We start from the raw sequence: 20,348 nt of genomic DNA on the forward strand, positions 1-20,348 counted from the left end.
TAAATTTAATTTAAACTGTTCTTCCAGAATCACTTTCTCTCTAGCGAGACATTCTTAACACAAAAGAAAAACACTCAAGTTCAAAGGACAAATTAAAGTTCAAGTTTATCAATGTATTTGAGTCAACAGACAGAAGGAAAAGGAGACCTAAAAATGGCAAACATACCAGTCAGAACTAGGCCAATGTTGTGAAGAATCTATTATGAAGGCTCAAACCAATCGTTGATTAGGTTTGTCCTTGGGCATAAGTAGCAAAAACTATGACACATCCAATATGAACAGGGACAACAAAAATAAAAATGTAGAATCAGACTAGTTTCAAGAAAAACATATTTAAAAGCATATTTATTGCAACAGAAGTTTTTATTCTGTAATCCTGACATAGGAAAACAAACCTCTTATCACTGTCAAAGTATATCATATTTTCCCACAATATTTTCGCTATCATGATGTGCTATATCCTAAAGTCATTTTTCAAAGACTGAAGATCTGAACTACAGCATTCCACGAGATATATACCATTAGGAATGGTATTTTGGGAACATTTCATCCGAAGCATTCCAAGCTGATAACCTTTATGCAAATACATAAAACAAGAACCATGTCACGCGCACTATAAATAGCGTTAATAGTAAGGAATCAATAACATTCAAACCTTTAGGTAACATCTTGTTAATCCGCCCTTGGCATGCACGGACACACTGCTGTAAAAGCTCTCAAAATGTAATAGCCAAAGGTGAAGGACACAATTTGTTCAACTAGTTAACGCAACTGCTATCTAACCAACTCGGTCACTAACATGCTACCTAATCAAATAGCCCATACCATGACAAGCAGAAGAGACAAGCACGATAAATATTAAGTGTTTTTGTATGAAAAGAAGAGGAGGTTCTCCGGGCTAGCACTATGCTGTCATTTTTACTAAGATATTTAAAGATCTACATTTGACAACAACCATTTCCATCCTCAGGTTTTTCCCCCCATTTCTCGTACCGCGCCCAACACAATGGTACAACTGCACGCTACAGGCACCTGGGCAGCTCTCTCGCACATTTATTTTTGTTTTCTCAGTGACAAAGGTGAGCTCCAGCGCTCCGAAGACGCCTGCAGCAAAGCGGGCTGAGCGGTATTTCTGAGCACATACCCGCACGCAAGTTGCAGAAATCCACCTTCCACGCGATATTTTAATCTGCCGAATTAAACCGGTTGGGAAACGCTATTCGGCTAACGGGACCAGCAGGCACATGCCCGTCTGAAGGGAAGCGATAAAAGGTCTTCGAAATAGGTCACTTTCCTCCAAAGCCCGCACCGGCGCTGAACAAAATGGTATTTACACCGAGAACTCGCCACTTGGGGAGAAGCGAGAGATAGGGGAGGAAAGGGGGAAAAAAGAGGAGCCGGAAAATTAGGAAAAAGCTCGGATGGGCCGCAGGGCGAGGGAGCACCTAGGAGGAGGAGGTAAGCGGGGCTGACGCCAGCGCAGCGAGCCCCGCCGAAGCCCCGCAGGCCACTGGCGCGGCCGCGGGAGGCGCCGGGCGCCGCCGCCGCGCCGGGCCCGGCCCTAGGCCTCTGACAGCGGCGGGGCGCCCCGGCCGCCCCTCCGCGGGAAGCGCCATTGCCCGCCCGCCGCCGGGGCTCCTGCGGCACTGCAGCACCGCGCGGCGGCCGCGGGGGAGGCGCCGGCCCCGGCCGCCCCCACCCCGCCGGGCGCCCCCGCCGCCGCGCCCCGGCCGAGCCCCCCGCCGCCGCCGCCGCCGCCGCCGCCGCGCCCGCCTTACCCTCCGCCGCAGCCGGGCTGGGAGCGCCGGTCGGCCCCCCGCGGAGGAGGAGGGGGGGGAGGAGGAGGAGCGGGGCAAGGGGCGGCGGCCCCGCGGGGGGAGGCGCCCCCGGAGGGGCGGCGGGCCCGGCCCCCGCGGGTGCCCGGGCGCGGCGGGCACAAAGGCGGCGGGGCACGGCACCTAAGATGGCAGGGCAGGCGCGGCGGAGCGCCCGGCCGCCGCCGCCACCACCGCCGCCGCCGCCGCCTGGGCCCCGCTCGGCGAGCCGCGGCCAGGCCGCGCCGCGCCGCGGGGGCACGGCGTGCGGGAGGGCGGGCGGCGCCGGCCGTGCCTGCCGCGGCGGAGCGGGTGCCTCGGCCGCGCCGCGCCGCGCCGGGATGGCCGCCTGCCGCCTCCCCTCAGCGCCGCCCGGGCTCCGGCTGCTCCGCCGCCGCCGCTCCGCGCTGCCCGCAGCCAGCGGCCCCCGCCCGCCCCTCTCGCGAGACTTCGCCGCCCTCCCTCCCTCCCCCCCCGCAACCGGCCGGCGGGAGGGGCGGGGGCGGGGGGCGGCGGTGGGGGGGAGAGGAGAAGAGGGGAGGGGCGGGGCCAGGGGCAGCCGGGCCGGGAGGCGGGGCCGCGAGGGGCACTTGGGGCCGGGCGGGCGGCGGTTAGAGGGGCGAGGAGGGGCAGCTGGGCAGTGAAGGGGGCGGTTAGAGGGGCGAGGAGGGGCAGCTGGGCAGTGAAGGGGGCAGTTAGAGGGGCGAGGAGGGGCAGCTGGGCAGTGAAGGGGGCGGTTAGAGGGGCGAGGAGGGGCAGCTGGGCAGTGAAGGGGGCAGTTAGAGGGGCGAGGAGGGGCAGCTGGGCAGTGAAGGGGGCGGTTAGAGGGGCGAGGAGGGGCAGCGGGGCAGTGAAGGGGGCGGTTAGAGGGGAGAGGAGGGGCAGCGGGGCGGTGAAGGGGGCGGTTAGAGGGGCGAGGAGGGGCAGCTGGGCAGTGAAGGGGGCAGTTAGAGGGCCGAGGAGGGGCAGCTGGGCAGTGAAGGGGGCGGTTAGAGGGGAGAGGAGGGGCAGCTGGGCAGTGAAGGGGGCGGTTAGAGGGGAGAGGAGGGGCAGCGGGGCGGTGAAGGGGGCGGTTAGAGGGGCGAGGAGGGGCAGCTGGGCAGTGAAGGGGGCAGTTAGAGGGCCGAGGAGGGGCAGCTGGGCGGTGAAGGGGGCAGTTAGAGGGGAGAGGAGGGGCAGCGGGGCAGTGAAGGGGGCAGTTAGAGGGGCGAGGAGGGGCAGCGGGGCAGTTAGAGGGGAGAGGAGGGGCAGCTGGGCAGTTAGAGGGGAGAGGAGGGGCAGCTGGGCAGTGAAGGGGGCAGTTAGAGGGGAGAGGAGGGGCAGCTGGGGTGTGAGGGGCAGTTAGAGGGGGGTGGTGAGAGGGGTGAGGAGAGGCAGCGGGCAGCAGTTGGGCTGTGTGAGGGGCAGTTAGAGGGGCAAGGAGGGGTAGCAGGGGTCAGTTGGGCTGTGTGGGGGTAGTTAGAAGGGAGAAGAGGGGCTGTTGGGCTGTGTAGGGGACAGAGGGGAGAGGAGGGGCTGTGGGGGGCAGTTGGGCTGTGGGGGGGCAGTTAGAGGGGAGAAGGGGGGCAGTTGGGCAGTGAAGGGGGCAGTTAGAGGGGAGAAGAGGGGCAGTTGGGCAGTGAAGGGGCAGTTAGAGTGGGAAAAGGGGGCAGTTGGGCTGTGGAGGGGGGCAGTACGGGGCAGTTGGGCTGTGGGGGCCGTTTAGAGAGGAGAAGAGGGGTAGCTGGGAGTGGAGGTGGTAGCGAGGGGCAGATGAGGTAGGAGAGGCAGGGGCGTGAGGAACGGGGGGCTGAGGGCTGGTGGCAGGAGGGGCAGATGGGGGAGAGGAGGTGGCAGTGAGGGGGCAGTTGGGAGTGAGGGGGAGAGTGAGGGGAGAGGGCTGTGAGGGGCAATGTGGGGCACTGGAGGGACTGGGAGGGGTGAGGGGAGCTGTGGGGGCAGCGGGGCAGGAGTTGCGAGAGCCCCATGGCAGGGCAGAGGGGCCACAGGTGAGCTTGTGGAGGGGTGTGAGGGAGACCATGAGGGGAGACCGGTGGTGGGGCACTGCTTTGGGGGGCTGAGGCTGCAATAGCTTAATGGGGCTGCTGGGGGGCAGGAGGAGGGGCTGCTTGAAGGGGAATGAAGAGTTTGAGGAGGGTCTGTGGAGGCTTTGCTGGTGGAGGGGGGGCTCTGGAGAGAGGGCAGGGCCTGGGAGATGGGGCTTGGGCACATATGAGGGGATGAAGAATGGGGGCAGGGGAGGAGCAGGTGGGAGCTGGGGGGCAGGTGTCCCAGAGGAGGGTGGTTATGGGGCGGCACTCCAAGGGGGTGAGGACATGCAGCCGGATGGAAGGCTGCTTGACTCACTGGGAGCAGCTCAGCCTACCAGTGACCATCCCAGGAGATGGTAGGTGTTTACTTGCACTGAATCTGTTGTGTTGCTGGCCTGACTTAATCAGAGTGTTTCAGAGCGTCGGCCCTGGCCTAACTGTATCCGGTCTATGGCCAGAAGAGGAAAAATCTGTGCACTGAGCACATGGCCTCCTGAGCTCCAGTCTCAGCTCCCAGCGACAGGCTTTGAACTTGGTAGGTTGTTGAACTTCTGCGTGCTTTGGTATCTCCATCTATGAACTAGAGAGAACAGTTGGCTCCATGTGGGGATTAATTATCACGTCCTGTAGTCACATATTTATTTGTTTGTTTTTACAATAGGTTACAACTGGGGGAATTCTAAGGAATCCAGGTCTCCTTGTAATGGTGTTAAACTGCATTGTGATCTCTGAACAAAGGAAATCACTGAGGTCAGTCTCCCTTGTGTTTATAGTTGTTTTCCCTTTCAGAAGTATGGGGGCAAAGAATCATCACAATAACAATTTATACTGACACCCTGATAATAAATTAATAAAAAAAATTACATAAGATAATAGAGTTTCAAAAGGTGTGTTCATAGGGGTTGTTTCCACTTTTAAATTCTGGATTATGTATGGAATGACAGTATTCTCAGTTTATAAAATATTCTGCAATTATTAAGAGAGTTTCAAATTGCCTTCAATGTGAAATACTACAATTCTGTAAACCCAGCATTACTGAAACTGCTAAAATAAAACAAGCAAACAAAACTTCCTTCCTGTTTTCCTATAAACTAATAGGTGTTTCGTACCATAAGAAGGCTTTGTATCCAGCAGCCATTGAGGACGATGCTGCAGGCTATCTATCAAAACTTCATATTTACTTCTAGACAAGTAGAACTATGGGAATTATTTAATATGGGATGAGGGAAAACTGTAGAAAGCTGAGAACAGAGGTTGACTGTAAGTAGTTGTGGACCGCATCTAGTGTTTTGCAAACTTGTCACATGATGGTCTGGTACTTTGCCTTTTGAAATCCCAATAGGAAAAGTAAGACAAATGTGGATCACTTCAAGCATATGTTGTTGTAAGTATTGGGAGAGGCAAACTAAAGGTTTATCTGATTATCTCAACCTTGAAGTTGGCAGCTATGACAGGAAACTTGGTTTCATTCATCTGCCAAAGATATTTGTAGCATATCACTTGACAAGTTAAAAGGCATTTCTGTAATGGCACAAAAATAAAACCATCCACTTTCTCAAACTACAGTTTCTGTCTTGTAAAATAATATGGGTTTGGAGGCATGCTTGGAGGAAATTAAGAACATACTAGAAAAGGTAAATATTTGTATTTGCAAATGTTAGAACAGTGGTATTTAACATGAATCTAGAATTATATCTGTTCAGAATGGTCTATAAATATAAATTTGTTCTTATACCAATTTTGTCAAATTAGTGGGTATCATTTGCCTTTACAGATGAGGGAACTAAATGAAGCAGTAAGAGGGAGTGATCTGCCCATGGCTGTGTAATGTAGGATTCAGAATCAGGTTCTTCCAAATCTCAGTCTTGTACTTCCTTCTCTGGACACGCTGCCTTTAAAGTTCATAGGTGATGAGGCTAAAAGATTCAGTTAGTGAGGTCTGTGGAGATAAGGCAGCAAACACCAGCAGAGTGCCTGGGCCTCTGTCCTTTATCTTTCTATCTGTGTAACGCAGTGGTGCCCCTAGGTAGAAATCCACAGAGTCTCTAAAGGAGGCTGATGGAAAAACTTGAATCATGCTTCACCATTAACCATCAAGTAGTTTATTTAAAATACTAGATCTACATTTGGTAAGAGTTGTCAGTGGCTGCTTCAAAAATACACAGTATCATCTGTGGATCATGAGTTTAGAAAAAAGTCTACCAAGATTCTTGTGGAACAAGCATTATTTAAAAGAAAAAAAGTTAGTTTTGCTGGTGATAATAAAATAAAGAGACATTTAGCATGCTTTTTTCCTAGCCCTTTGTTATTAGGCATGTTCTTTGCTTCCTTTTCAGATGATCATAGCAGGCATCTAGAAAGTTAAATTGGTTTGGTTTAGTTTGATAGTTTACTGACACAAATTTAACTCGCTTAAAGAAGAACTAAATAAGTTCATGCATGTCTGCAGCTGGAATTTGCACCAGTTTTTCCGTCAGGTAGCTATATCCAAGGTTAATTCCATCTGAAGGAGGTGCCAGAACATCAGTAAATAAAAATTACAAATTGCCTAGCGGTTCAGCTGACAGGCAGAACAGGTTTCAACACGTTGTTCCTGCCGTTCTGTTGTGGAGCTGGTCCTGGGGTAGACCCATACGACAGTCTGGTATAGACAGGACCTTTAAGAGTGTGCATCAGCAGTACATAATATTGTAGGAGAGGAAGTAGAGAACAATACTATGTCCAACGGAAACTGTGGCAAGAATTTATTCAAAGCACATTATAATTAGTCAAGCTGGGAATTTGGCCAGGACATTGGGGTTAACACCCCTACTTCTAAAGAAGTGTCATAGTTTATTTTTTTTAATGACTTTAAGTGATGAGGAGCTTGGCTTTCTGTCTCAGCAGAATGACAACACCTCTAGCACTATAAACTTCTTACAACAACACTAAGGTGCTGGTTCAGAACTAACTCAGAGGAGTAATGGGGCCTAGTAAATACTTTCAGTAGATAAGAAAGATAAGATTGTGATTATGACAGTTCTAGCTACTGTAGTCACATACGTACCTTCCTTAACCTTCAGTCCACGTGCTGCTTTAATCTGACCTCTTTTAAGCAAATGAATGTAAATTCTAGAATAAATCCTAGAACCTGAACCTATGAATCTTGGTTATTATAACAGCAGTTATGAACAGCAGTTGTTTCTGCTTTTAAGTTCATTATCGTATGAGCAGAATGTACGATTAGACAAAGTCTTTTTTTAAAATTCTTAGATGGCTTTGAGATTTTTAGAATGTTTTTGTACATATTATGTACCGATTTAGAAACTAACTTTCACCTTGATCTCTGTTAGCAAAGAAGATAAGCACATGTGCGTTTTAGTGTGTGACTAGTTGTGAAATGCACAAGTCAGGAATTGTTTTGTTTTTACTATCCCATGAAACCTGCTGTCATTCCTTTAGCATAGTTTAGGCCATTATTATGGGTTACAGGGTTATACAGGAAAAACGTGTTCTAGAGAAAGGTTGGTCAAAATGAATGAAGTAGTCTTCTAGATTGTTGTAATCTGTTTGGTATCAACAAGGTAAACAATTTAATACATCCACTGGGATGAAGATACCATGTCAGACAGCATCCCTTTGGCAATATGTTATGTGGTAATGACAAAAATGAAGCAACACTGACCTTGTCATGTAACCGCTCCTGTATTATATAACAATAATAGTATTTCAATCTTCTCTGTTACCTTTGATTAGATAAGCAAATTCTTCTTTGCTGTACACTTACGAATGTCTCATGAGTCAAAGCAGTGGTGTTATTCATTAAGAAATGGGGAAACAGAGGCACAAGAAAAGGAAGTACTCACCAAGGATCATGTGGGAAATTGGTGTCAGAGGCGTAAACCAAATCTCAGCTTTCTGACTAACTGTCCCACTCTACCCTCTAGGCAGACAGACAAAAGTGGAAAAGTGGCTTGTGGTGTGACTCAACAGCTTTTCCTTCCTCAGCGACTGCCATTCTGTGCAATTACAAATAAATGCCAGTAGGTCATTAGCACCTGTGTCAAACAGGTTACCTAGGGACTCTGGGTAGGCACATCTTTTGCCAGAAAGCGCAATATTTTCAAGATTTGGGGGAAAAAAAGTTATTTTCTTGCCAGATGTATATTTTCTCTGTTTATTTTCAGGGTCTCTCTTAATTGGGGGTCTCAGGGATACCCCAGGCATTCCATACCTTTCTCCATAAGGGAATAACAATAAGCTGATCGAGCTGTTGTTTCTCAGGTGCTTTTTTCTGTACTTATGACGTAAGTGCCAACTGTACCTGTCCCTGAGATGATTCTTTGGTTGATCCTGCAAGCTGCTCCCTAAGGGAAACTTTGCTGACCTGTACAGCCTGGCACAGATTTGCCATATGAATCAGAATGTATGATCAAGCCCTTCCTCTGGGGTAAAGCAAAAGCTGGGTGATGGTTCTTTTGGAAGTGAATTGCAAAACAGGAGGATTTGCCCAAATAACAATGAGTTCGGTCATTGTGGCCTGTTCTGTTCAGTGCCCCACAGTGAGAAGTGAGAATTGCCTTGAGTTAAATGCACTTTCCATTTCTTCTAGCCAGCTGGCGATGATGTTCAGGCATTGTTGGCAGTTGTGTCCATATCTTTTTACCAAGTACAGGGTGGAGTCCTGCATCTTAATTTGAGAGCCACTTCTACTCTTGGTATGTTTATGCTTCTCCTCTGTATCATGCACCTGGATGCTGTTTTCATGTGTGTCAATAAATGCACCGTTTGGCACACTTAGGCTAGGAGGTACTTCTAAAATATCATTACAATATATTGTGACTGATACAGCCCAACAAGATGCATTACACTTGGAAAAATCGGCCCAGATGCTTAGAGATAAGTGGGGTGTTGGAGTGTCTCTTAAATAAAGTCATAGCTAACAATATTCTCGACTCCCTAGCAGCGCAACCAAAATGTTTTGGGCAAAAAATTTACTGTTGTTCCAGGTCATGACAGCTGAGTATAAGGAGGATCTGTTCAGATATCTAAGATCTTCCAAACAGCAGGGCTGAAGAGGGATTTACTCTACAGTTGGTGCAGAATAGCTGAGATGGACAGCAAAGGTCATTACCTTGACCTTGAAGAATCACTGAAGGATGTAAGCAGCACAGGAAAGGCCTTTAGGTTCCAGGCCTTGCAGGGATGGAGGGATAGAAGGATAAGGAGGAGCCTTTAGCAGAGAATGATGAAAGGTGACTAATAACATGAAACTAGGAGGAAACCTCCTATAGCTATGCAGTCTCCAGGTGGTTTTCTTCATCTGTAAGAGGACACCTTGCATTAGTTGTCCTGCTGACAGTTGCTGCTTGCACTGTCTTCTGAACAAAAGTGTTAAAAATCATTTCTCTGCTTGACCTGAAGCTTAATTTAACATTGTAGCAATGAGACTGCAACAGTACTTCATTTCTTTCTTCTCTCTCTACAGAATTTATTTTAAATTTACTCTGCCTTTACCCTTTCTCATTGATTCTTTTTCTGTCTGTCTGGTAGTTTAGCCAACACAAAGAATTTTTTTCCATTGTCATGCACTTGTTAGTCTCTGTATCTCATTTGTTCCATTGTTTTCTGTGTCCCTCCTGCCCTACTTCCAAAGTTGTCGTGGACAAGCTCCTCTGAATTTTGCTGTGGCAGTTTAGGATGTTGCTCCTGTCTCAGCTAGTCCTTTGCCACAGGTTGCCACCATTGTAGCAGAGCCAGCAGAAAGGAGTTTGTTTCTGCACGTGATTGCACCAGGTTCTAGTTAGATATCTTAGCTTCAACCTAAGCCTAACAGTCCAGTTACATTACTGGGCTTTGTGCTGGAGCAGCTGATGTACAGGCGTGAATTTACTCCTGCTGACTCTGCTACAAGGTAGTAAACTCTAGAACAGCAGCTTGCTGGAGATGGTGGTTTAAACTGCTGGAGCAAGACTTGATGGAGTTTTTCAATGAAACCCTTCAGATTCCTGATGTGGAACTGCAATGAATAGCTCCACCCACTGACCCAGGCTTGATTTTGATCTTCCATTTTACAAGAAAGCAACAAATTTTATGTTGCTGTAAATATATTCTCAGGAACTGAATCTCACTGTAGTCCATAAAAGAGTTCTGAAAATATGGGCTTGCTCCTCAACAATTCTGCAGTTGCCAGTCTCTGAGATGTTGTATTCTGTGCTGAAATAAGATTCTAGGCCTGAAAAAGAGTTAGACTGCATACAGATTAACAAATCTGTTGCTAGTATCTCTGGCTACTGCAGCATGACTCACCCATCAGTGCTTGTCAGTGTCTGGTGTGACCTCATTGAAAGCTTCAGCATCTCTTATGTGAAGGTAGGTAGGTTGTAATCCAGTGTGGGAATTCTAAGGAGATGGAAAGGGAAGTTCTGAGACTGATAATGCATACATCATAAACATTTCCCCCTAGAAACTGGATATGCCCGCACCACAGATTACCATAAAAATTCTCATAGATTCATGAGGATCTCTTCATGCTAAGTCTGCTGTCCTCATGCTGCTATTCAAAAGCACCTGTAACTATTCAAGACAGCAGTAGAAATCAGTGCTGATGGGAAAGCTGAGGAGGTGGAACAGGTTAGAGTGGAGATACTCCTTTATTTGCAGGGGCAAGAAACAGCTGATGGTTCCTTTTTATTTAGCACAGCTTTTAAGGCTTGGAAGAAGATACAGTGTGTGGTTTTTCTTTTTTTTCTTTTTCCAGTGCCTCTAGATAGGGTTTCTGGCATGCTGGTTGAGGAAACAGGTGAGAAAAAGGAAGGGGGGGCTGTAATGAAGAGAGAGGGTGAGCAAATTAGCTTGTGGTACCTTACATGTGTATCTTATGTATGTAGTGTGGTGATGAGACAAGAAGTGAGAGGTAACAGGAGCTGGAAATCAGATGGTTCTCTTTTCAGCTGTTACTTTCTCAGCAAACATGCAGCTTGTGCTCAGTGTCTCTACCACCTTCCCATGGGCTGTTATGCCCAACAGACACTAGCAAAGCTCCTCAGTCGAAACAGAGCCAGTTACTGGTGTTTTGGTTACAGAGTCCAATCCTAGTAACATCCACCAGATGCAGTAGAAGCAATCATCCTCTTGCCTGTTGCAGAAGGAACTTTCAGTCTCTAAAAGCACAAGGCTGGCATTTTCCTGCAGGTATCTGCTGTCACTTGAAGAGAAATGAACACCAGGCTGGAAGTGAAAATCCTTGGCTGTTAATCCTGTTTTTGTACTTAGGATGTGTGAGTGTCTGCTCTGGTTTTGCTATAGATGATTTCTATATGTGGCAAAGCCTCTGTGCCAGCCTGGCAGCTTCATCAGGAAGCAGCAACAGTCATTGCCTCCTGGCTTCCCAGTCCCACTGTCCTCAAAGCTCTCGCTCCCCACTGGTTCCAGTGAAGAGCCCACAGGCTGGCATCCTGTGAGAGAGCAGGAAACTTCCTAAAAACCTCTGTTTCAATAGATTGCCTTGCACCCTCTGAATTAACAGGACAGCAGCTTCTTAGGTAGTATTTGCTTGGGATGATAGTGTGTGCGTGGATGGTAGGACAGAGAGGTACCCCACTTCTACAGGTGTGCTGTTCTGGCAGTGCTAAGGGGTCATCCACTTAGGAAACGCAGTGTAGCTGCTTTGTCACAAAGTAGCACAAACTTTGCAGAAATGGCTGTGTCCTCTGCTGTGCTGTGGGATAAGCCCTGCTGCTTGCCTGATCATAGTATGGTCCTGCTGCAAACCTGTTCTTCCTATCCGGACTGTTATCTGGCAAGGCTGTTCTTTCACCCTTCACTTGAGGTGGGTGATAGTATTATTTCTGAATCCATTTTTTTTTTCTTAAGACTGGACTCATGGGCTTTCTCAGCAAAGATCCTGTCCTAAAAGGTTTCATTTCATGTTCTGGTGCTTCTTTCAGGAAGGCTTAGCGAATTTAAAGAGTCGAGGCACACATGGAATTTGTAAGAGGGAAATATGCAACCTTATGCCTTTTCATCCATGATTCCTTACCACTAGGATGAGCCAGATGCTGTAACTATCTATTTGTTTCGTGATCCCAGGGTGAAATAAGTTGATGGCTCTGCCTAGTTTTTAGTACAGAGATGTGCATGTGCATACAAAATACATCTGGTTCTGGAAATGAATGCCTCTTTACTGTTCCTTGCACAGAGGTCAAGGTCTAAACGATGTTTTGAGACTGAGCATGCCTTGCTGTATATAAGGGAACCTTCCCTGGATGATCTGACGGGCATGCAACATGATATACTAGCAGAGAAGAGACAGAAGGCCTATAGTGATGCTGTCTGTACTGCATCTACCCATGAGTATGTTGGTTTAACTGATTGCTTCAGTGTTAGAAGTTCTAGCACTGGATTTGCACCTGGACTTCAGTATCTTGGAAGACTTTTCTTTCACATATTAAAACATAACTAGTGTTCTAGTAGCATCCTGCTATTACACCAAGCTCAGATCTTATTGATGCTTTCTGAGTTCAGTTGGAAATAGGCAGACTGCCTGAATATCCTGAGTCACAGATTACCAGCTGGCATTTGTGCTGCAGATTTTATTTCTTCCTTTACGACTGCACTCCCTAGAGGAGACTTGGAACAATTGCAGTTGTCAGCTGAAGCGTATTACGTGCGGTTGTCTGAATCTGCACAACTGGTGGATGACCTCTGACTACGTCTGTGGGGTGAGCTGCCTGTGATTTGTTACTGTATGTCTGGTGTTTCCATACCAGAAAATAGAGCAGGTGCAGGAATATTTTAAAATGCATTTTTATTGTATTTTCTAGTAAAACATCTGCATTGTGGAGATGGTAGTAGGATGTCTTCATCAGATAATTGTTGGAGGCAAGTGATGATTTCAGTAGTGCTCTAATAGTAATATAAACTGTGTGGAAAATGGGTGAAGTGTAAGGACCTAGATGGGTAATGAAAGATAAACTAGTAACACTACACTGGCAAAGTTCTGCTACCAGGAATACAGATACACCGTGCAGGAGCTGACAGGTTATCCATTCTGTCTGTTCTGTCAGAGACTCTTGTCGTGCTGTTTGTTATCCTGCATATGCACTGTCCCAAAGCAAGGCTGCTGAAGCTCAGCAGGGAAAGAATGCAGCATGTTGCTATGTTACTTCATCTTACAAAAGTGTTTTCACTATGTGATGGTTACTGCTACTCTTGTGTTTCAGCTTCCCCTGCAGCTATGCACAAAACACTTCATTGAACTTTTTGATCCAGTAGGCCTTGATGCATTGCTACTGGACATATGTCCACGTCTGAATTGAAATGCAGCAGTTCCATTCTGTCCTGTTAAAATAACATATTAAACAGTACCATTCTGTCCAGCCCATTTCCACCTATTGACCAAAAAGCTAAATTCTTACTAACCTAGTTTTAATTTACATGTTATAAAATATTTGCTAATGGTCAACTGATTTCACTAACATGAAGATTGCAACATAAGTAACATAGAACACTGACAGACTAGTGCTTATTTGAGACCAAAGGAGTTAAAGCAGCTCCTTCAACGCAGCAAAGCAGAGTGATGCTCTGTAAATCAAATCTTAGTTTGCAACAGGTTGCTGGTGTTTGCTGAGACGGTCCATCCTGTTGCCAGATGGTGATCCTCCTAGGAAGAAGAAATGTGAGTTGTGCTGACTGATGAAAGCAAGTGGTTGTTGCATCAGTTAGAGAATGCATGGCTCACCTTAAAAGCAGGACACAGGTTTTAGTGTGAGAACTCTTAAAGAACCTCTAGAAGGAAGTTGGGGGGAAAAAATGAGATGTATTTGGAAGTCTGAGTTGATGAAATACTGCTTCGCCATACCACATGAGGGACTTGTCCCAAATAGGATAGTAGTATTAGGAGTCGTGTACCTATCTAAAATGTCTCGGGAAAATATGTACTATGGCTGAAGTCAGCAGTAGTCCCAAGAGGAGTTTTTGGGAGGGGGCTGACAGCTGTTTAAAACCCAGTGTATGCAGTTACTGTCTTGTTCCTCCTTTATGCATCTGACTCATCCATCCTTCTGTCTTACACACAGTAGTTTCAGTATTTTTTTCCTTTCATTTATCTCATATTTCCTGTCCTTCAAGGTTTCTTTCATATCTATGGTTTTAATTCTGTTAAACCAAGTTGCTTTGGCTTCTGCTCTGCCCATTCTTTGCACCTGCTGCACATAGCCCCAGCAAACTTGGCAACCAACCCTCGGCACTCCAGAGAAAACAACTGTCTAGACCAGCCACCTCCTGCCTGATGCACTGGTATCCCAGAGCTCCCAGGCATTGATCTGTATTCAGAACAACATGTTGCTATGTGAACGATTCCTCTCTGCTCTCCCCTTTCACCTCCACGGAGTTATGAGCACCCAACTTCTCAGCAGGTACAGGACTAATGTCTATTGATCTTCTGCAAAAACTTACAAGATGCAAAGGGAGATGGATGAAATCTTGTCCAGTGCCTTTGTGAACACACAGTTGCACCCGTCACCTCTAGGCTAGTGAGGCAAATGGGAGTGAGGGAGCCCTTGGTATAAATAGCACCTTTTGCAGAACTAAAAACAATGCAGACCAGAGGACAACAATGCAAAGGCCCTGCAGAGCCTGTTAGATCACAGCAGTATTCAGGGAGATGTGTTGCTCATTTCTGAAACAATTAGAAATCAGATCTTGGTGTAAAGAGTCCTATGGCATAGGAAGGGCAGAAAAGCCTTAGTGCAAAGTCATAAGCCATTCTCTTTCACAGTTAAAGCCCCTGTTGCCCTAGGCAAACATAAAGCCTGTCAGCATCCTGCAGCTTACAATACAGAGATGTGATCAAAATAGCTCCACAACTTTACAACATGGCTAAAAATAGCTTGCAGGTCAGCTTCTTTCTTAAAGGTAGTGGTGACATCAGTGGGAGAGCGCTCTTTACTGCTGTTCAGCGCGGCTAGAACTGAGTAAACAAAGGAGGAAGATCTGCAGTTTAATTAGCTAAGCAGCATTGAGGAAAGAGGGGGGCTAAGTGGTGGTAGAGTCAGACCAAAGAGGTATAAAGAGAGAAGTACAAAGAGTCAAAGGTCCAGGCAGACCCTCTGATGTTGACTGAGACAGTGTGCTTGCACAGAGACTTCTCCCAGGGTTTCATTTCTATGATACTTAAAGAGACAGTAGTCTGCCCACTTCTCCTGTCTCACTGTGACTGGTGTCGGGATGTGTTACTGGCCTGGCAAGCAGGCCAAGGGGAGCATTTGTTGCTCCTCATTTCCAGAGGGTGAACACGTCAGTCCACGACATCACCTCTGTCCAGTAGCAGAGCAGAGGCTATGGCAGTGGCAAGGTCAAGTATGTTTCATTGTAGCCATTCAACCAGAGTTGATCTCTCACAGTGCAACTTGCCTATGGAGAAATTTGGATGGCCCTTAGTTCTAGGGGAATTTCACTATTTGTTCTCGAGCCAAAGAAAGTCTGTTTTTACATGGATGAACTGTCTTTTGCAAAGCGTTCCATTTTACCAAAGGAGCAAAGCTGCTCACCGTGCTCCTCAGAGTTTTAGTCTGTTGTGTATACTAAGTCTGGCTGTGGAGAGAAGTCTCAGCCGAGTTTTGAAGTTAAGTGCCTGATCTGAAATGTTATGGGAATCTAATGTAGGTTATAAGAGAGGTTTACAGTGCCAGCAATCGCCTCCGTTGCTGAGGGAAGTGTACTGCAGCAGTCTGTGCTAGCTAGAATTTCCATTATACTGCAGGTTTCATGCCTAGTGATTTTATGGTGACAAAATTGTGAAAAATTGAGGCCAGGTCATTACTGCCTGACTAGGACAGTGTCCTGTAGTCAGTCAGATGCGACAGAATGTACTTGCTGATATTGCTACCAGGAAGTTTGAGAGAAATGGGACTGAATGACAGCAATGAGCGTGTGCCTCAGAGAAAGGAGGCTATCTGTAAACTCTTACAATGCTTTTCTTTTCCCAACATCATTGCTGCTTTTCCTCAGGTTCTGCTTAAGCAGCTGTTCTGCATTTATGGTCTGATCTTGCCTTCATGCTGAACCATCTTCATGGTAACAGTACAGTTGTCTGAGATGAAGGACAGGTAGGACCTCAAGCTTGCTTTGAGTAAGCGCTATAAACAGGGCAAAAGTACTGCAGTTGCCATTCCTTTAAACTACTGTGAAAGAACCTTGTAGGACCATCTCCAGTTTGGACTTATGCAGAACAGTTCCTGTTGCCCTGAAAGACGGAGACTTCCTTCAGCCAAATGCATCTCCAGACTGAGAAGTGTGGAGAGAGTTCCAGGCAACATCAGCTTGCTAAGGGTTTGGTTTGATGCTCAGCTAAACCATACTGAAAGTAAGCTGCCAACCAAAAAGGAAGTTCTGCATTCCTAGTTGTATGTCTGCAGACCATTTTGAAGCTTCAGGGTAAGTTTATTGCAGAATGTAGTTAGATTTGGTTCCAGACAAAATCAGCTCAGTACAACTCCCAATGACTTGTGTCCAGCCAGTTTACCTTGGCAACAGAGATATACAGCAGCCTCTGCAAGTGTAACTGAGTTCCCGAATACAAACAGATCTGCTAACCAGTTAGTTCACATTGAGCAGAAGGCCTGGAGAAAGCTGTCTGAATTTCCTTGCTGTCCATCTAATCAGTTCAGATTGGTTTCTCTTTAAACTAGTTAAAATTTCCCACAATCCTGTGAACTTAGACCCAGCAATTCATATTTTATCCTAGGGTATATTCTTATGCTCTAGTGTAACCGTCTTTGAAAATAGGTATTTGTTGTGGAGATGCTGGAGCCACCTGAATTCCTGTGTTATCAGTGCAGTGTGACTGCTCCAGAGCCCTGTCCAGACTGGAGGTGCAGTGGTTGTCTGTGTCTGCTCAGCACAGCAGTCCCAGCTGGCAGCTTTTCTGAATTTGGAGAATTAGCTCCAAGCTGCCTGCAGTTTCTACCTTTCCGGTGGTGTTAGCTCCAGTTACAAAAACAGCATTACATCTACTGATAATAGCTGGATGTGAGGTCTTAGTGCACTTTGTTCTCATTGTCCGAAGTGTGAGCTGAAGAGGCCCCCCCACCCCAAGATATTCTCATCAGTGTTACAGTAGCCCAGGAAGGCCTGTTTTGCCTGCAGTGTGTAGTGTGGACATGGTGAAGAATAGTTTCAGAGCCCTTTTCATTTGCTAGCAAGCCAGAAACAGCAGAAAAGCACATTACGTAGTTACTGGTCTTGGCTATTATTTGCAGTACACCATTACTGTACCCTATGTTCACCACCCTTGTAGACATTAAAGAAGTCCCTGTGTCTCTAGGAATAAAACGGCTTTCTCTGACATGCATAAATGCTTCGCTTGGCAGCCTGATTTTTGCATAATCATTGTAGTTCTGATGGGCCTCTCCCAGGCTTTGTGGGATGAGGCTAATATACCAAATACAGATACAGCATATACATATAGAGGGAGTGATAGGCTGTGGTGGCCTTTTTCTCCAGTATTGGGCTGTGGCCTCAGATTATGCCCTGTGAATCTCTAGCAGGGATGGTGGCTTGGTTGTAGTTTTTTGTAGTGTGTTCCTACCTCTGTATCAGCTTTGATGACATGCTCCCAGTACAGCTTTTTTAAAACAAAAATACCCTAATAAAAGGGGAGCACAAGACAGAAGCCAGAGTCTTGTCAGTGATTAATTTAAAAACAAGGACTATTTCTACAGGATAATATGCTACTTGCTCTGTGTGGTAAGACCTAATAATTCCTTAACTTCTTAGTTCACCTGTCCTGGGGAGACCACCTCACTCCCTTCCAAGTCTGTACACAGCCTTCACCTCCTAACAGTTGCATGCATATAGGAGCTGGTTTGCAAGCCAAATGGGCTGCTTCTGATTTCAACTGTCCTTGTTTTATTGTTGCTTCTTGCTCATCCTGTATCAAAATACTTTTGTGATGGGGAGACAGAGGCATGAGAGCACCATACTCCCAGGCACGCAGCAGCCAAGTTACACAGCTGGGCGCACTGCCTCTGCCCAGCTTGGAATCTCTCCTTTCAGTAGTGAGGCTGAGGGAAGGTGTATAGTAGTGTCTGGTATGAAGAGCCCATTAGGGGACATTAGTTTGATATGTGATGTTTTATATCAAAACCAATTTGAAGTGGGAATTAGCACTGAGGTTATGGACACTTGGTATAGCATGTGATCTCCTGCTTCATGCCTAACGGATACTTACATGTATTGGCTTTTGTCTTACTGACCCAGTATCTGAGCTCATCAGGACACACTTCCAATTCTATACAGTCACTACGTGTTGCAGCCTAAACTCTTCCATTCTAGTACTAGGTGCCCTCAAGGTGCTAAAAGGACTTTGTCTTTTTCCATATATTCTAAGGGCACTAACTCAGGCAAAGGAATGTACTCCAAACCATGTTCCAGGTGATAGAAAGGAACTGAGAGGTATCCAAGGGGCAGCTTTGAGGAAGAGGCAGCCAGAGCGCTCCATCCTAATGTGCTATCTCATCCAGACAGAGCTTCTCAGGAGCTGGCTTTGGGGTCCACTGTAAAGACTTACTTTTCCCACTCAAGGGAGAGAGCAGTGGAGGGAAAATTTGTCTTATCAGGTTGTTTGGGGATCATTCTGGGAGCTGAAGTACCTCATCTTCCTCCGTCATTATCTAGACCTTTAACGTAGTAATCTCTGAGCACTGCGATACAGCTCACACCACTGCCTGCTCCTTCCATTCAAGTGAGAGTTTGTCCCTGATCTGATCTGCCCAGCTTGCAAATGTAGTCATCAGCTTCTGCTTCTTCGCAAATGAGCTGCGTAGGTAATGGGAGGAGGAGGCAATTCAGCACCCTGCCCATCCCTGAAAGCATAAAGGTTCCTTGCTGCTTAGGCTTTCTGGAGTCCTTTGCCACATGAAGAGCAGGTATAAAACTTTGCTATTTCCTTAAATGCTCTGCCTCATGCAAACAAAAGGTCATTTCCCAGTGGAGAAAACAAGCGGTTGACATGGTGGGCATTCTGCTTGCCAGTTGGATAAAATCCAGGGCTGATTAGCTTGGGCGCAGCAGTGTGCTAACGTGGGTAGAATGCACCCGGACTGGCTCCCAGCTGACGAGCCCAGGTCTCCCCGCACTGCTCTCCGCTGTGCCCGCAGCTCGGCGGGAGCGCAGGTCCGGCTCCCCGCTTGTGCAAGCATGCCCTCAGTAAACCATAATTTGCACCCAGCGCTGCTTGCCTGTGTTTTGATTGCTGGCCAACCCTCCTAAAGCAAATAGTGATTTTGCCTGTCTGCACTGACTCAGCTATGCTGATGGCAGGAATCAGAGCTAGCTCCCTGGTTCGGTGAAGGATATAGGTACTGAGTAGCCTCCCCCAGGACAGAGAGGCATTTTAAAGAAACTTGCCTATGTCCCAGGAAATGCGCTGAAGGGAGCAATGCTGTGTTAGGGCAGAGAGCCTACCCAGGAGCTATTAATCTCTTAACATCTGTAGCCTTATGATATGTAAGCACTGGGGGTTTTCTTCTCCTGTATGCAATTACTAGCTAGCAAATGGGAATTCAAAGGAATCTGGGCTATCTTTAGGAAACAAGCACATTGCTCCTTTTCTCCTCTCAGGAAGCAGGGTCCCTTGTTACAGCCTGTCATGGCGAGGGGCTCCCAGATTAGAAGGAGGGGCAGGAAACATGCTGGGCTTCACTTCTTTAGCAAGTCTAAATGTTTCCCGTAGTCCTAGCAGTGTGAGTCAGCATTTCTGGAGCCTAGAGTTGTTTACAGCAGCAATCAGTGAGATGGTGCTGGGTAGGTGGGGTGTGGAGGTATGCGTGCAAGTAAAATGAGTGACCTTTTGCTCAGACGCAAGTGGGGAGTCACAGACCAGAATGGGTCTGGCAGAGAGTAAAGGACTGGATACCCTGAATGTAACTTCAGCGGAGTCATCCGTGGGGTAAGGAATTTCCTAGTGTGAGTAAGGGAATCAGAACTTGACAAAGAAGGTTTGCTTTATATATTCTGTTGTCTCAGTGCGCTTAACGTAAAAAAAGGACTCTGCGAATATTTGGGATTATCAGTGTAGTGGGCTAAAGATAACACTCTCCCTCTCAAGTGGTTATGGACTCATTTTGCATTGGCCAGGCTGGCTACATGGAAGGAGGAGCCCCTAAAATTGTACAGATAACAGACCAAATGCTGAGGTTTCTACTCAAGGCCCAGAACTAGTTTGGGATAAGGACCATGAGCCCTGGAATATCTTGTATAATTGTAGGCTGATGTCCGTGCATGCAAAGGCTGATGTTCTGCCTGTGCCTGGCTGGTCAGCCTGGCTGGATCTTGTGGCAAAGGCAGTAACATTGAAAACAGTATGGATTATTTTAGATCCGCAACCTCAGTTCTGCAAAGGTATTTATTTTGAAAATTCTAGTTTCCATAGCAATGTAGTGCTGATCTCTCTCATCTCTCTCCTATTACTCCAATCTTAGCAGCCATTAGATAAATTGTCAGTGAAGCAAACCTTAGCATT

The 20,348-nt window shown here is 47.0% G+C and overlaps 2 protein-coding genes across 3 annotated transcripts in view; one reads left to right on the forward strand and one right to left on the reverse strand.

The window, feature by feature from the left end:
• Positions 1 to 1,971, reverse strand: part of TAOK1 (TAO kinase 1) — a 74,249-nt gene extending 72,278 nt beyond the window's left edge. Inside the window, exon 1 of one of the 2 annotated variants that reach the window (XM_064523231.1) lies at positions 1,779 to 1,971. The gene's annotated coding sequence lies outside the window, so the exon portion shown is untranslated. Of the gene's footprint in view, positions 1 to 1,144; positions 1,346 to 1,778 lie in introns of those variants that run through there. The other variant, XM_064523232.1, reaches the window with a different exon arrangement.
• A 2,204-nt stretch (positions 1,972 to 4,175) lies between these two features.
• The window catches only part of NUFIP2 (nuclear FMR1 interacting protein 2), a 46,447-nt gene continuing 30,274 nt past the window's right edge, over positions 4,176 to 20,348 (forward strand). Inside the window, exons 1-2 of the mRNA XM_064523241.1 lie at positions 4,176 to 4,379; positions 4,506 to 4,594. The gene's annotated coding sequence lies outside the window, so the exon portion shown is untranslated. The remainder of the gene's footprint in view (positions 4,380 to 4,505; positions 4,595 to 20,348) is intronic.

This window comes from Dromaius novaehollandiae, chromosome 19 (assembly GCF_036370855.1).
Source record: "Dromaius novaehollandiae isolate bDroNov1 chromosome 19, bDroNov1.hap1, whole genome shotgun sequence".
NCBI classification, from domain to species: domain Eukaryota; kingdom Metazoa; phylum Chordata; class Aves; order Casuariiformes; family Dromaiidae; genus Dromaius; species Dromaius novaehollandiae.